Source organism: Lemur catta, chromosome 1 (genome assembly GCF_020740605.2).
Source record: "Lemur catta isolate mLemCat1 chromosome 1, mLemCat1.pri, whole genome shotgun sequence".
In the NCBI taxonomy this organism is placed as follows: domain Eukaryota; kingdom Metazoa; phylum Chordata; class Mammalia; order Primates; family Lemuridae; genus Lemur; species Lemur catta.
Window position 1 is genome coordinate 76,186,875 of NC_059128.1, and position 14,171 is coordinate 76,201,045.

At 40.4% G+C, this 14,171-nt stretch overlaps 1 pseudogene across 1 annotated transcript; it reads left to right on the forward strand.

Annotated features, from left to right (window-relative positions):
• The first annotated feature begins 2,375 nt into the window (after positions 1-2,375).
• Positions 2,376-2,933, forward strand: LOC123628729 (annotated as a pseudogene). Its single transcript, XR_006731752.1, has one exon. The product of XR_006731752.1 is annotated as a 40S ribosomal protein S18-like (transcript).
• Positions 2,934-14,171: the final 11,238 nt, after the last annotated feature.

Genomic DNA, 14,171 nt, shown 5'->3' on the forward strand with positions numbered 1-14,171 from the left:
ATAGTTGTTTTTTCCCAATTTTTAAAAATTGTGGTAAAATATATAGGTTGAGTATCCCTTATCCAAAATGCTTGGGACCAGAAGTGTTTGGGATTTTGGACTTTTTTCAGATTTTTAGAATAAATATTTGCAGTCCAGTTGAGTATCCCAAATCTGAAAACCTGAAATTCAAAATGCTCCCATACCTAGCGCTCTGGGAGTCTGAGGCAGGAGGATCGCTCGAGGTCAGGAGTTCGAGACCAGCCTGAGCAAGAGCGAGACGCTGTCTCTACTAAAAATAGAAAGAAATTATATGGACAACTAAAAATCTATATAGAAAAAATTAGCCGGGCATGGTGGCGCATGCCTTTAGTCCCAGCTACCCGGGAGGCTGAGGCAGGAGGATCACTTGAGCCCAGGAATTTGAGGTTGCTGTGAGCTAGGCTGACACCCTGGCTCTCTAGCCTGGGCAACAGAGTGAGACTCTGTCTCAAAAAAAAAAAACAAACCAAAATGCTCCCATGAACATTTTCCATTGAGTATCATGTTGGTGCCCAAATGTTTCATTTTGGAGTATTTCAGATTTTGGATTTTTGGATTTGAGATGTTCAACCTATGGTTTTATTTTTTTTTTATAGACAGAGTCTTGCCCTGTTGTCTAGGCTAGAGTACAGTGGCATCATCATAGCTTACTGCAACCTCAAACTCCTGGGCTCAAGTGAATCTTCTGCCTCAGTCTCCTGAGTAGCTGGGACTGCAGTCATTCACCACCCTGCCTGGCTAATTTTTCTTTTTCTTTTTTTGTAGAGATAAGTCTCACTCTCGCTCAGGCTAGTCTCAAACTCCTGGCTTCAAGAGATCCTCCTACCTCAGCCTCCCAGAGTGCTAGGATTACAGGCATGAGCCACCAGGCATGGGCTATAGTTGTTTTTTTAAACCTAAATATAAACATAAAGACTTTTCTTTTTCCATTTAATATATTTTAGAGATCTTTCCTTATTTGCATATAGTTTTATGCAAATATTTATATATTTAGCTTTATATGAATATAAGCTAAATTAAAATTTAGTTTATACTGTTGTATAATATGATTTTTCCATAATTTATTTAACCATTACTTAAATGCCCTTCAATGGGATGTTTTCCAGATTTTTCCTATTTTAATCATTGCTATAGTAAAATCCTTATTAATTTTTCTTGTTTATATTTCTTTGTGTAAATGTTCATATATCTAGACATGGTAGATAATACAAAGAAGAGAAATTGCTAGATTGAATGTATGTGCTTTTAAAATTTGATAAATATGGTCAAAGTGCTGGCCTGATATGCCAATATATCATTTTACCTTTAATGTGTGAGAGTACCTATTTCCCCCCACACCTTCTGCCAAACTATATAGTATCAAAATTTTAATTATTTGCTGGTCTGGAAAATGATCAATATCTTGTTTTGATTTTTATTTCTCTGGTTAATGGTGAAGTTGGGCATCTTTCCATATCCATATTGGACTTTTTTTTTTTTTTGAGACAGAGTCTCGCTCTGTTGCCCGGGTTGGAGTGAGTGCCATGGCGTCAGCCTAGCTCACAGCAACCTCTAACTCCTGGGCTTAAGCGATCCTACTGCCTCAGCCTCCCCAGTAGCTGGGACTACAGGCATGCACCACCATGCCCGGCTAATTTTTTCTATATATATTTTTAGTTGGCCAGATAATTTCTTTCTATTTTCAGTAGAGACGGGGTCTTGCTCTTGCTCAGGCTGGTCTTGAACTCCTGACCTTGAGCGATCCACCCACCTCGGCCTCCCAGAGTGCTAGGATTACAAGCGTGAGCCACCGCGCCTGGCCCTTATTGGACTTTTATATTTATTTTTCTTTGAATTGTATATTCACAATTTTTGTCAGATTACCAGGATTTGTAGGAGTTTCTTGTGTTTTGAGTATTAATCCAGATGTTAATCCTTGGATTTTTAAGTATGTTTAATATTTTCTCCTCGTCTGTCACTTTTAACTTTTTTTATGGCATACTCTACTGTATAGGGGTGTCTTTTTTTTGTTTTGTTTTTTGAGACAGGGTCTTCCTCTGTTGCCTAGGCTGGGCTCAAGTGATTCTCCCACCTTAGACTTCCCAATAGCTGAGACTACAGGTGCTTATTACCATGCCTGCCTTATTTTTAAATTTTTTGTAGAGACAGGGTCTTCATATGTTGCCCAGGCTGGTCTCGAACTCCTGGCCTCAAGTGATCCTCCCACCTTGGCCTCCCAAAGTCCTGGGATTATAGGCATGAGCCACTGCACCTGGCTCTTTTCCACTTGATATGTGTACTTCCCATGATACGTAGGTATAGTTTTTAATCATATGTAGAGAGTCTCCGTAACGCATGGTATTTAGTAAAAAAGAGAAAAAAACTTCCACAGGAGGCCTACACGCCGTCGGTCGTGCTGCTGCCATGTCTCTAGTGATCCCTGAGAAGTTCCAGCACATTTTGCGAGTACTCAACACCAACATTGATGGGCGGCGGAAAATAGCTTTTGCCATCACTGCCATTAAGGGTGTGGGTCAAAGATATGCTCATGTGGTGTTGAGGAAAGCAGACATTGACCTCACCAAGAGGGCAGGAGAACTCACGGAGGATGAGATGGAGGATGAGGTGGAACGTGTGATCACCATTATGTAGAATCCATGGCAGTACAAGATCCCAGACTGGTTTTTGAACAGACAGAAAGATGTAAAGGATGGAAAATATAGCCAGGTCCTGGCCACTGGTCTGGACAACAAGCTCCATGAAGACCTGGAGCGGCTGAAGAAGATTCGGGCCCATAGAGGGCTGTGCCACTTTTGGGGCCTTTGTGTCCGAGGCCAGCACACCAAGACCACTGGCTGCTGAGGCCGTACCGTGGGGGTGTCCAAGAAGAAATAAGTCTGTAGGCCTTGTCTGTTAATAAATAGTTTATATACGGAAAAAAAAAAAAGATTTGCATTGTGCTTTCTTAGCACTTTAGATTCCTTTAGCATTTCTATTACTTTGCTTTGCTAATTGTCAGTCCTGGGTTTCTGTTTATGAGTTCTGGATGCCAAGGATGATTGAAGAAAATCATATAAATGAGCTGATTGTTCTACTATTGATATGTGCTGCTCAGCCTAATTTGGCCCTTGTTGTTTGTAGTTTATTAACTTAAGGGATATTGACTCTTTCTCATTCCTCAGGTAGAGAAATGCATGATAGTGTTCCATTTTATTCCATTATTCATTTGACCTGAAGTATTTGACACCATTGGCTACTGTCTACTGTGTGCTGGCCAATATGCTAATGAGCAGAGAATTTTAAGAGGGAGACAGTAACAATGTCAAATAGAGTAGATAGGTGTAGAAAGAAAAAGACAGGAAAAATGTTCATTCAGTTTGGCACTTAAGAAGTCATGGTTCATGGTGACCTTAACAAGGGTAGTTTCAGTGGGGGCTTGAAGGTGGAATCCCCATTACAGTTGGTGGAAGGTAGAAGAGTGAGTGGTAGGTGATAAAAGAGGAGGGGGGAGTGAATGAGAGAAGGGAGGAGGGGAAAGAGAGGAGAAAGAAAGAAAGGGGGGATTGAGGGGAAGAGAGAAGGAGAGACAAAGAGAATAACTTGTCTTTGAGAAGATTTGCTGAGAAAAGGAAAAAGAGGATGGGAGACAAGAAGGATTTTCTTTTTGAGATAAGAACTGACTTTGTATATGTGCTGAGGGGAAAGGTGCTAATAGAGAAGCAAAGATTCAAGATATGTTATGGGTTATTGAGCAAGTTGTTGAAGGAGGTAGGAAGGGGGTGAGGGTGACTGTGTGGTTAAGGGTACAGGTGGATGTGCTGGCTTTGAACAGGAGGAGAGATCCTCATTTTCTAGGATTGAAAGAAAAGTAGGTAAGCAGAGAGGTATGTGTATAGATAAAGTTATAGGTAGGGTTGTGGGGTGGTGGGAGGGTACACCTGATAACTTAAATTTCTCTACAAGACTGGAAGAAAGGTTGTTGGTTGAGAGTGAGGGCGCTGGGCAGGGGCTGTCTGGGGAACTTGAGAGAGAAAATGATTGAAAAGAGTTGTTGAGGGGAGTGGAAGAGGGACTTAGTTAAGTTCGTGATAAAGGACTGAGGTTTGAGACTTTATAGTGATATCAGTGTGTCTAGTATGGTTTTTCTTTAGAGTATTTCAGTTCCCAGAAATAGCATTCATCTGGCAGGGGTGGGGATGGCCTTCTAGGTCCTTAAGTGTGGCCTTTTGACTGGATCCAAATTTTACAGAACAAATCCTTTTATTAAAAGGGGTGCAGCAGATAAAGTTGAAGCTTTTCTTGCCTCCTTTGGTGCTTAAAAAATAACTGTCTTGAAATCAAGACTGCAGGTTCCCCAAGTGATCTCAGTTGCTGCTAAGAGATTTAGATATCCAATCATAGGATATGGGTTGGGGGAAATCAGAGGGATTGAAGGACAGGAGGTTTCTTTAAAGTCAAGGTGAAGATATGGTCAGAGTAAAATTTTTGTGAGGTGCTAGTGTCATCAAGAGGGAGCAGTTTCAAGTAACGACAAGATCCAGAGTTAAAGAAGTAAAGAATAGGTGCCTAAAATAGAGTTGAGCTAAAGAGCTCTGGAACTAAAGAGGTCCATGAATTCTAATGTACAATGGTTAGATCATTTTCATGGGTGTTGAAATATTCCAGAATTGTGATAGGAGATTTACTGAAGAAGACTGTCAACTAGGTTCCCAGATTTTCAGTGAATGATGAGTTATTACTAAGGGATCAGAAGATGCTACTGATGAGAAGATATATTAATAGTTGGTCCACGATATCTGCAGTTTCTCATTTTCGGATTCAACCAACCATAGATCAGAAATGGTCAGGGAAAAAACCCAATAAAAAACCCCTCCACAACAATAAAAATAATACAAATAAAAAATACAGTATAATAACTGTTTATATTGTATTAGGTATTACAAGTGAATCTAGAGGTGATTTAAAGTATACAAGCGGAGCTGGGTGCAGTGGCTCAAACATGTAATCCTAGCACTTTGGGATGCTGAGGAGGGAGGGTCGCTTGAGGCCAGGTTTGAGACCAGCCTGAGCAACATAATGAGGTTCTTTCTCTACAAAAAATTAAAAAATTAGGAAGACATGGTATCGTGCACTTACAGTCCCAGCGACTTAGGAAGCTGAGGCAGAAGGATTGCTTGAGCCCATGAGTTGGAGGTTGCAATGCCCATGAGTTGGAGGTTGCAATGAGCTATAATGATGCCACTGTATCCTGGGCAACAGAGCAAAACTTTTTCTCAAAAAAAAAAAAAAGTATCTGGGAGGATCTGTGTAGGTTATGTGCAAAAATTGTGCCATTTTATATGAGGGACTTGAGCATCCATGGATTTTGGTCTACCAGGGTCCTGGAACCAATCCCCATGGATACCAAGGGATGACTATGTATCTTGAAGGTCGGGCACAATAAAGGAGAGTGATCATTACCTGGAAGCTGCAGTAAAAAGGCAAGAGAATGACAGTCACTTCTGGTTTTCTGGGGATATGGGTTGCAGTAAAGAGAGAGAACTATATTTTAGGAAGGTCAGCCTGGTTTAAGTCAAGGTAAGTAAGTGGAAGGAACGTTGTTCAGAAAGATTGAGGAAGCCTCAGGTTTGGTAACAACAGAATGATTATTGTCTTGGGCATAGTGGAAAAGATTTGGGCACTGACACTGTGGAAGAAAACAGGGTTGAGGACATACAGACAGGGAAGATAGATCATGGTGTGGTTAATATGGCCTGCTATTATAAGAGATCAAAGGGAATGTTGGAAGTTATTGATTAGCTCAATTGTCTGAGCTTTGCTCAAGTTATTTTGGTACTGAAATTGGTTTAAAGTTCCAGATAGTATGTGACTTGATTGCATAGAGGTGGTAAATACCTTTTATAAAGTTAATGACAAAGGAAACAAAGACCATACATATTCTGGGTGAGGGGTTGACTCCAGCAGAGTTGAAGTCTCTTGTTAAGTAAGGGCTCCCAGGGGAAATGTGGTCAAGGGCTTGCTGTATCCAAGTACCCCCATGATAGTAGAGGGGCTAAAAGGCTCAGGTTGAGGGGGGTGTGATTATTTTAGAGTAGAGTGATTATCACTTTAAAATTGATGGCTTGTGGATATATGCTAGAAGTAAATAGAAATGATTAACTATTAGGATGTTGGGATATGGGTTAATTTTTAATTTTAAAATATGCTAGATTTTTTTAACAATTAAAATTGAAGAGAAATGTGAACGATGGATTTTGGAGAGCTTCTGCATGAGTTAAGACTCTTTGTTGCAAGTGACAGAAAATTCAAACCAAATTGGCTTAGAAAGAAAATATTTTGCCTTATGTTACTGATAAGTCCAAGGAAAGCCCTGGTTTCAGGCATGGCTTTTGTGGTTTAGATGATGTCACCATGACCTAGTCTCTTTGAACTCTGAACTCAAATGTGCTTTCCACTGGTGTTGATTTGATCTTTAGGTTTCATGTGGTGGCAAGATGGCTCAAACAGCTCTAGTTGCTGCCCTTCCAGTCTAAGAGCATTAGCAAGGAGAACCTCTCTTCACCCAGGAATGCAAACAAAAGTCCCAAGTCTGACTGTCGTTGGCCGGGATGGAACCAGGTGTCTATCTTTGACCCAGTTATGGCTGGGAGAATCTAATGCTTTGATTGACTTATGTCTTGGTCACATAGTTACAGGTGGGGTCAATGTCTCTCCCATTGTTTTGGACCTCTTTATGTACAGAGGAAGAGTCTAATGTCTCTGAATTTTCCTCCATGTCTAGATTGCTTCTGTCTTAGAACAATCTGGATATCTGAGATTTTGCTTATTCAGTATTTATGTAGCAAATATAGTGATCACTGTGCTTTCTAAAAGGCACAGCTCCAGGTACTCTTAGTGATTCCAAGTTGGATAAACCTAGTCTTTGCCTTTAAGGAGATTACTGCTTAGAAGAGTTAGTTATTAGTGTATGTTAGGCTTCTTTCCATCACAGATAATGAAGAGATATTTGAGTTTCTTCAGGAACTGGGTGAGTCTTTGTGGTAAAAGGGACCCTGGAATCTCATAGTAATCCAGGATACAGCCAGGCCTCAAGGAGACTGGCATATAGTTAGGGAAATGGAAGAATTCACTGATACTGTAGAGACTGTTTTCTTTTTGTTCTTTCCCTCCTCCTTTCCACCCTCCCCCCACTTTTATTTTAGAGACAAGTTTCTGGCTGTGTTGCCCAGGCTGGACTCAAATTCCTGGGCTCAAGTGATCCTCATGCCTCAGCCTCCCAAGTAGCTGGGACTACAGGTGTGTGCCCAGACTTACATCCCTTTCTGCACAAGAGTTTGTCATTCTCCTCCTGTATTGGGGTTTCTTAGTGTCTTTTTTTTGTGTGTGTGTGATTATATTGTTCCTGTCTCATCCAACCCAACCTCACCCTTCTCTTTGTATATGCTTTTCCTTACTTTATGGTTTCCTCTCATGTATGACCATGCTATCTTATGGCCTTTTGTCTGGCAATGTTTTAGTTTTTGTTCTTGCTTCCAGCTACATGAATCTTTCCTCCCACTTTCTATTTGGTTGAGAGAGAGGGAGAGTGAGGGAGTGCATTTGTTATGTTTAAAAGAGAGACTCTACCTGTTATTCCAGTTGGCCTAAGTTCTCCTAGCAGGGTCTTTCCTCACAAGCTGATGGACATTTTATCAGACCTTTGGGTCCGGTGCATCCTCCTATCCAATTAGCTAGGCCCAGGGATCACGGGTATGTGGTGTTTATGTGGAGATTAAGGCGACATAAGAGGCCACCACACAGCTCCTTAATCTGCAAGGCACTATTGGTAGAGCTTTTGCCTTGAGAGATGACTGTGAGCATGCTGACCAATCTGTCAAGCATGGTGACAGCTTGATCGCCTTGCACCAAAAGAGAATTACAAACAAAATCCTTTCATGCCAGCCTGAGCAAGAGTGAGACCCTGTCTCTACTAAAAAAATAGAAAGAAATTAGCTGGACATCTAAAAATATATTAAAAAAATTAGCCAGGCATGGTGGTGCATGCCTGTAGTCCCAGCTACTTGGGAGGCTGAGGCGGTAGGATTGCTTGAGCCCAGGAGTTTGAGGTTGCTGTGAGCTAGGCTGACACCACTGCACTCTAGCCCAGGCAACAGAGTGAGACTCTGTCTAAAAAAAAAAAAAAAAAAAAAAAAAAATCATTTGATGATTTAAAGAAGGCCAATGTTTACCCAGCAAGGGCTTTAAGGTAGGCTTCATAAAAGCACTACACTTTTAAGAATGAAGGTGGTTCAATAGGAGGACAGTAGGGAGAATGATGCTGGTGAATTTGTGGACTCCGAAGGCAGAAAGAAGATGCTTAAGAGTGGCAATTATAAATGCAAAGGTTCAGTTATAAAAGAGCATGGGACATATTTAGGAAACAATGAGTAGTTCAGCATACAGCAGCAATGAGAAAGAAAGCTGAATCCAGAGAGAGTGTTGAGGTCCTTTTATGCTAAACTAAGGTGTTGAGGTGCAGCTCGGTGTTCATTTTTTAATGGTCTTGTAGTTCTCACTGACTTTAAAATTACTGAGAATTTGCAAATGAATTACATTTAGCCGAGAGAAGTGATATAATTTTTTTCTTACAATTGACATAAGATTGCACATCATTTGAATCTTAGTTTTGTGACATTAGTACTCTATTTAACATTTATTTGTAAGCCTTTACTCTGATTTTTAAAAAAAATTTTATCGAGATAAAATTCATATATCATAAAATTCTCTCATTTAAAGTGTAGAATTTGATGGTTTTTAGTATATTCATGGTTGTGCAACCATCACCACAATCAATTTTAGAATATTTTCCGCATCCCAGAAAGAAACCCTGTACCTTTTAACAGTTACTCCCTGTCCTCCCACACCCCCATCTTCCCAACCTTAGGCAGCCAGCAATCTACTTTCTATTTCCATGGATTTCTTCTATTTTAGAATATTTCATATAAATGAAATCATACACAATGAGGTCCTTTGTGACTGGCCTCTTTCACTTAGTATAACGTTTTCAAGGTTCATCCATGTTGTAGCATAGTATCAGTGCTTAATTATTTTTTATGGCTGAATAATATTCCATTGTATGGATTTAGCACATTTTGTTCTTTAGTTGATAGACTTTTAGGTTGTTTCCACTTTTTGGTTCCTATGAATAATGGTGCTATGAACATTCAATGTACATTTTTTTGTGGGTGAACATATGTTTTCATTTCTCTTGGGTATATACCTAATAGTGGAATTACTGGGTCACATGATGTCTCTATACTTAACCTTTTGAAGAACTGCCAAATTGTTTTTTCTAAAGCACCTGTACCGTTTTACATTCCCAGCAACAGAACGTGAGAGGTCCGATTTCTCCATAACCTAGCCAATACTTGTTATTATATTTTTGACTACAGCAATTTTTGTGGGTATGAAATGGCATCCCATTGTGGTTTTGATTTGCATTTTCCTAATGACATTGAACATCTTTTTATGTGCTTTCATAGGCCGTTTGTATATCTTCTAAGGAGAAACGCCTATTCAAGTCCTTTGCCCATTTTGGGGTAGGGGGGCAGGGTCTTGCTCTGTCACCTGGGCTAGAGTGCAGTGGCATCATCATAGCTCACTGCAACCTCAAACCCATGGGGTCAAGCGATCTTCCTGCCTCAGCCTCCAGTGTAGCTGGGACTACAGGCACGCATCACCAAGCGCCGCTAATTTATTTATTTATTTTTTTTTTTTGTAGAGATGGGGGGTTCTTACTCTTGTTCAGGCTGGTCTTGAACTCCTGGCCTCAAGAGATCCTCCTGCCTCAGCCTTCCAAAGTGCTAGGATTATAGGCGTGAGCCACTCACTGTGCCTAGCCTTGCCCATTCTTAAATTGAGTTTTTTTGGTTGTTGTCAAGTTGTAGGAATTCTTTTTATATTCAAGATATTAATCTATTATCAGACATGATTTACAAATATTTTCTCCTATTCTGTCGGTTGTATTTTCACTATCTTAATAGTGTCCTATGATTCAGTGTGACTGTAGAATCTTTCTTCTTCTTCTTTTTTTTTTTTTTGAGACAGAGTGTCACTCTGTTGCCTGGGGTAGTAGAGTGCCGTGGCGTCAGCTCACAGCAACCTCAAACTTCTGGGCTCAAGCACTCCTTCTGCCTCAGCCTCCCAAGTAGCTGGGACTAAGGCATGAGCCACCATGCCTGGCTAATTTTTTCTATATATTTTTAGTTGTCCAGCTAATTTCTATTTTTGTTTTTGGTAGAGATGGGGTCTCGCTCTTGCTCAGACTGGTCTCGAACTCCTGACCTCGAGTGATCCTCCTGCCTTGGCCTCCCAGAGTGCTAGGATTACAGGCATGAGCCATCCTTCTGTTTTTAGAGATGAAAATTTTAGAGAAGGTGTTATATGCAGATAGTCCCCAACTTATGATGGTTCAACTTACACAATTTTTTTATTTTATTGATTGAGACAGGGTCTCGCTGTGTTACTTATGATGGTTCTACTTATGCAATTTTTCGATTTTATTTTTTTATACATACACACACAGACATACATATATACATACACACAGGGTATTGCTCCATTGCTAGGGCTAGAGTGCAGTGGCGTCATTATTGCTCACTGCAACCTCAAATTCCTGGGCTCAAGTAATCCTCCTGCTTCAGTCTCTCCAGTAGCTGGGACTACATTCATGTACCACCATGCTGGCTAATTTCTTTTTAATATTTGTAAAAATGGGGGTCTTGCCATGTTACCCAGGCTTGTCTTGAACTCCCAGCCTCAAGATATTCTCCCACCTGGGCTTCCCAAAGCACTTGGGATTACAGGTGTGATCTGTCATGTTTGAGCTCTTACATAGAGTTCTGCTTATAATTTTAGGAGTTTCATAGGACATCCTTCCCCAAGCTCATTCATGGATTCCAGATCATAGCCCTACCTCTATATGTGCTACCTAAACAATTCCATTCACTTTGGTAGTTACAAATACATTGATGATTTTCCAATCTATTTCTTCATTATGATTCTCTCTCCTGAGTTCTTGACTGTGATATCCATTTGCTTCCTGTCCTTACATATCTAGATTTCCTATTGCACTACACTTTGCATTTCAAATTTATGAAACCATATGTAATTCCTGAAACACATTTTTCTGTTCTTAAATCCTTGACTCCTTGGTTATTAGGCCCTGCTAACTGCTTCTTTGTTCTTTGAGACATTCTCTCTCCTTACCTTCTCTTATTTCTGTGACTATATGTTGTCTTTCTCCTTCCTAGATTCTTCTTTCACTACTTGTCCTCTAAATGTCTATTAGCTCAGGGTTTTGACCATAACCCTCTGAGATCTTTCACTCTTTACGTTTTTGGGCAAAGTTTTCCGAAGTCTTGGCTTTAGTGATTTCCTAAATCTTTGTATTTTGCTAAGGTTCAAACCCCTTTATTTCCAAATGCCTACTAGATATTTCCACTTAGATCAATAGTTCCTAAATACTTTGGGAATTATCTTCTCCTTTAAGTACCTAATTAAGGATCAAGTGTGGTGGCTCACACGTGTAATCTTAGCATTTTGGGAGGCTGAGACAGGAGGATCGCTGGAGGCCAGGAGTTTAAGGTTATGGTGAGCTATGATGATGCCACTGTACTTCAGCCCAGGCAATAGAGTGAGACTCTGTCTCCAAAAGCGGGAAAAAAAATCTCTCTCCCTAGAAAAGTACACAGGCATACTTAATTTTGCATACCATTCTAGTATAGCCCTGGACCTCTTACAGCCCCTCCGTGGATTCCTTAGAGGTTTGTGGTATTCTAATTAAGCAGATGTGGTTTAAGATATTCCTGAGCTATCCTTAATTCAGTGTGTCCAAAATTGACGCTGTCATCGCTTCTAACCCATTTTATTCTTATCCCTCTCCCTTGTACCTCTAGATTATTTGCCTCTTAATTATTTACTAATAAATTAATTCTGCAAATATGTGAATGCCTGCTTTATATTTAACACTAGACCTGAGTATATAGTGATGTTCAAAGTAGACAGTTACTGTTTTCTCAAAGCTTACTGTATAGCATAGTGACTGAGTGAATTGACTCCTTACTGCTTTGTGACCTTGAGCAAATTACTTAACCTCTCTATTTAACCTCTTAGTTTAACTTCTCCATTTCATCATCTGTAAAATGAGGACAATAATTCATCGGTTATTAGGATTAAATGAATTAATATATGAAAAATGCTCAGCAAATGTTAGCTTTTATTTGTGGAGGAGACAGATATTAAATAATCATAAGTAAATAATGATACATTTTGATAAGTGCTATGAAAAAGCAGAACAGGATACTATGAGAGAATTTAGATTGGGGGTAGGGATAACATTGCTGAGGAAGTGACAGTTAGTTAAATTGGCAGGATGAATAGGTGTTAACTAGGTAAAGATTTGTGGGGCCTGGAAGCATTCCAAATAGAAAAGGTGGTACTCAGGCCCTGAGTAAAAAGTGTTTGGACCATTTGAGAAATAGAAGGTCATTGTTCCTGGAGTATGATGAGTTATGGGGAGAACGATGTGAATGCAGAGATATGTAGGAGTTTGAATTTTATTCTTTTTTTTTTTTTTTTTGAGACAGACTCTCACTCTGTTGCCCGGGCTAGAGTGCCGTGGCGTCAGCCTAGCTCACAGCAACCTCAAACTCCCGGGCTCAAGCGATCCTCCTGCCTCAGCCTCCCGAGTAGCTGGGACTACAGGTATGTGCCACCATGCCCGGCTAATTTTTTCTATATATATTTTTAGCTGTCCAAATCATTTCTTTCTATTTTTAGTAGAGACGGGGTCTCGCTCTTGCTCAGGCTGGTCTCAAACTCCTGAGCTCAAATGATCCGCCCGCCTCGGCCTCCCAGAGTGCTGGAATTACAGGCGTGAGCCACCACGCCCGGCCCCTGAATTTTATTCTAAACAAAATGGGAAGCTAATGGAAGGCTATAAGTGGCAGAGATGGCATGAACTGATTTGTTTAGAAAGGATCCCTTGATGTTGTATGGAGAATGAATTAGAAGAGAGCCAGAATGGATGCCTAGAGATTAAATTAAGAGTCTACTGGGGCTGGGTGCAGTGTCTCACACCTATAATCCTAGCACTTTGGCAGGCCGAGGTGGGAGGATCACTTGAGGTCAGAAGATTAAGACTAGCCTGAGCAAGAGCGAGATCCCATCTCTACAAAAAAAAAGAAAAAGAAAAAGAAAGAAAAATTAGCCAGGCATGATGGCACGTATCTGTAGTCCTAGCTATTTGGGACACTGTCTCAACAAACAAACAGAACAGTCTATTGGGGAAAAAAGTCTTTTGCTTTAGTCTGAGTAAGAGCTGCTGGTGGGTTGGACTAGAATGGCACAGTAGAGATAGAATTTAGAATGAAATGTGTGGGTTCAAAATATTTTAAATTGAGTGCTTCTAAGTCTCAGGTACTATGATAGGAACTGAGGGTACAATGTAGAGGTTAAAAAGGAGACAATTCCTGACTTGTACTCTAGGCTGTAGGGGTGCATTAAGGGGGAGAGATAAGACAATTATACAAATAAATACAAAAAAATCAGACCTGTGGTAAGTCCTAGGAAGGACAAATATGTGGTGCTTTGAGAGTATATCATGTTCAGGAAGGTCAGGGATGTAGAATCAATAGGGAAATTTGATGATTGACCGAATGAAGGGGGGAAGAAGATATGTAGATGAATGTGGAGAAAAGTCTTATTGGCCTAAGCTCTTTACATATCAGGGGAAAAAAAAAGTGTTATTGGCTTCCAGACTTGTCATCTTCCATACCATCTTAACCAGTGACCAGAAGTCATTCTTCACCTTCTCTGGGAATTGTTCCCTGACCCCTCAGTCTACTCTAGTTGCCCTTTTATTGTGCTTCCATTATACCTTGGACAGAGAGCCAGTAATATTTTTTATTATTCATCATTGAGTATTGGTTATCTGATGATAGGTTGGCTGATCATTGATCGTAAGCTTTTTTTTTTTTTTTTTTTGAGACAGAGTCTTGCTGTTTTTGCCCTGGCTAGAGGGCCATGGTGTTAGCCTAGCTCACAGCAACCTCAAACTCCTTGGCTCAAGCAATCCTTCTGCCTCAGCCTCCCGAGTAGCTGGGACTACAGGCATGCGCCACCATGCCCGG